A 3,853-nucleotide genomic window follows, 5' to 3' on the forward strand; every position below is an offset into this window, starting at 1 on the left:
GAAGTTACAGTTGGTTCTGGTTGTTAATGCAGAGTTCTGGGTTTTGCTTTATGTTTTGGTGACCGCATTATGGTGACAGAGTTCAAAATTAATTGAATGATTGTGATTTGCATTAGTGATGATGGATGTGATCTACTAATGGATCAAGATCATAGTGACTTATCATTATGTGATCTGATGGGCTAGACCTGGTTGCTAACACATGTATTATCCTTTATATGTGATGTTTTGGGTATGTCTGAAGTCGGGAAGTGCAACGAAATTTTAAGTAAGTATTTGCAGATCTATATGCTTGTTCACTTTGATGAAGTTGCATATACATGTTGGTTCGCCTGTTCCAAGTTGTGTATACACTCTGATGCATGTTTTTTGAGGTCACAGCTGGTTCTTAATGATGATTCAGTATTCTAGGTTCAGATTTGTGTACTGGTTACAGTGATCTATCTATTCCAGTAGATTTGTTGAAGATAATTAAGTATGAATGAATGGTTTATTTAGTTGTGTCAGAGGTTTAGAGGTTGTCAGTGATTGATTGAGTTTGGTTGATTCAGAAAGTAATGATTGAGTTTCAGTGATTGGTTTATGTAGATACAGTTGATGGTTTTATTGCAGTGGTGATTGATTTTGATCTTCAATGTTGTTGACGGGTCGAGTATGAAAATTTGATGAAACGAGGCCTTCATGTGTATTGTTGTGTACCAGGAGCATCCAGTCTGAAAATTTATGAAACATGGTCCCTGGAGGAAGAGAGAAGGTTGTAGCCTTCTGTAGGTTGGCACCTATGTACTAGTAAACATATCGGCTAGTACAAGAGCTAGGGGGTTGTAGCTCCCTTCCAGTGAAAGCTAGAGAATGAGAGAAGGTTGTAGCCTTGTACAGGTAGAAGCCTGCGTACTGGTATGAGTCTGCACTAGTACAATGTTGTAAACATATTTTCTTATTATTAAAAGAATAAAGAGATGATAACAGCAGGTGGTTTTCACCCACATTGGGTTTCCACCTTAAATCTTGGTGTTCATGTGTGTTGCTTATATGTGATGGTTCATTCTGTTATTAATTGCACATGGTTACTGTTTAATGTTTAATTAAGTACTGATGCATAGGTTAAAGATCAACATATGATGAATTAACTAAATCATTAGTTTGCTGGATATACACTCGTTTCTTTCAGCACAGTTTCATGTACACGCGGGTTACCCACATGGAAGTAGCGTATATAAATTTGAGTATGAAAAGAAAAAGAATATTGACTTGACTAATACTAATTCACCCCCCCCTGAATATTATTTCCAACAATTGGTATTAGAGTAGGTCCTTTGGTAGAAGCTTGATCGCTTGAAGGAGATCCGTATAACAATGGGAAAGAAGCTAAAGAAGAAAGAGTCTAAAAAAAAGAAGACATCTCAAAGGAAATATGACAGTGGGAGAGTTGATTGGGGATTATGTGGAAGCAACTCTTTAAATTCAGAATCACCTCAGAATGAAGATGAACAAGCAAAAGAACTATCAGGAATGAATTTGTTATCCTCTGGTGATGCATTTCTCTACCCATTTGAAGATGATGAAAGTGATAGTGAAATAAATGAATTTGCTTTTATGGGTGAGAGAGAAAGATATCAAATAGAGGCAGAATTTAAAAGGCTCATAGACAAAATTAGAGATCAAAAAGATCTATTGGACAAAAGGGAGTGTGCCTTCAAAGAAGAAGCTACCAACCTAAAGGCTCAACTAGAGGAAGGAAACAAATTAAGGAAGCAATTCAAGGAAAAAGAAGATCAATGTCAAAAGCTATAGGATGAAGTGAAATCATTAAGAATTGAAGTAAATGAAAGGATCACAACAAACAAGAAACTCAAAGATAGATCTAGTTATTATGAAAGTCTTGAAGCTAAGATCCTCTCTCTAAAAGAAGATCTTGAAAAATCAAATAAGCAGATTGAAGAACTACTCCAAGCTCTTGAAAAACGAGAAAATAAAGTTCTTGAATTAAGGCAACAGATGGAAGAAGGAAGAAAAGCTGAAGAAATCATGAAGAAGCAGTATCTTGAAAAAGAAGAGCAATATCAGGTTGAGGTAAATATACTAAAAGGTAAATTAGAAGAAAAGGATAAGCTCTTACGATATCAAGATAGTACTAAGATTTTGGATGATATTCTTAGTAGTCAAAGGTCTCCTGCCATCAAATCTGGTCTTGGTTTCCATGAATCTGTTGCAAGTGAATCTAGCTCACAAGCTAAGGCAAGGAACTCTAATGTAAAACTTGAAATGCTCAACAAGAAAATCAGAGGTCAACCCCATCAACAACCAAGGAAAGAAAGTCTTCAAAGAAAATCTTTTACTCCTAAATGTGGAAGCAACAGTCGGTTATTTCCTCAGATGAATAATGTTGAATGTTTTAAATGTCATAATCTTGGACATGTTGCAACAAGATGTAGAAGTAGAATGGTTCAAGATCATCACACAGAAAGATCATCATCTTCCAAGTACTTTAAGGGATATGGTTTTTCTTGCAATACATTTGGTCACAAAGCCATCGACTGCTATAGAAGAAATATGAAACATGTAAGATGTTATGCATGTAACAAGCTTGGACATATAGCAAAGGAATTCGGGAGAAAATATCGGGTACCATACCAAAAGGAGAAAACATCATCACACTCGAAGATATGGAAGAAGAAGGAAGTACAGTCAGAAAAATGTGGCATGGCACAGTGTATGGACATGACAGACTCTAGAGAAGCTGCAAGTATGAAACTTCAATGTTATATATCTCATACGCAAGTTTCATGAAGACAAGTCGCGTCTATACGCGAGTTCAAAGCTGCATAATTGCGTATATGTAGTTTGATAAAAACACTGTGGGAAAGTCTTAGAAAAACTGATGTGATATGATTCAAACAATTATCAGTTATCTTTTCTGTCGTAGATGACTACAGTCTGTAGAAGTGTCTTGATCCTAATAAATTTTTGATAACTTGATTTATATTTGATTTATGATGATTCCTTGATACTTCTTATTGATATATGCAATGATCAAATATGACAGGAAGTCTTTTCAATGATGATGATTCTTATGTACATCTTGCTATGTGACGGTTATAAGTTCCCCATGATGAAATCTCATATGATACTTGTATTGATCGGGGTTACATAGTTTTTATTCAGATCAGATTTATGGATGATTGTGGATGACTTTTTAATGATGTATACAGTACATATATGTTGCTTACATAGTGATCTTCATAAGGACAAGGAGAAATACAAAGCTTGAGTACACAACTTCATTATTTGATGATGAGCCACTCATTTCCTTTATGATGTTGTCATCATGCCTTCAAAGATGCATAAAGTTCATATGGTGTAGTTATGATGCAGGATTCCTATAGTTCTTGGCTCTCACATGGATGAGGAGTGTTGTTGTTGATGATATCAATAAATCTTGACAAATTACCATGAGCTCATGATTGGCTTGATGGATATACAGTGTGATGGATACGTGGATGATTACTTAAGTTGCATATTGTTGGTTGGCCAAGAGAATGGTGTTATTGCCAATCGCATGAAGACATAGCTATTTGAATACATGGCTTACTTAACCACATAATGATGATGAGTTATTACCTTATGATGATAGGTTGATACTCACATATGATTATCATGGTTGATTCTTATCAGATGTGGGATATTACCTAGTGATGATACATGATTGATATATTGAAGGTTCTTGTGGAATAATCATGTAGTTCTTGATGATGATGTTATGATCATAGATGATGACTGTGGTGTTTTCACATACATATGATGATGTGCTACCGTTTAGAGATATGACATATGTTGATTTGATTCATGGAAG

Source organism: Pinus tabuliformis, chromosome 6 (assembly GCF_031772625.1).
Source record: "Pinus tabuliformis cultivar Carrire ecotype Pingquan chromosome 6, CPIR1, whole genome shotgun sequence".
Lineage (NCBI taxonomy): Eukaryota > Viridiplantae > Streptophyta > Pinopsida > Pinales > Pinaceae > Pinus > Pinus tabuliformis.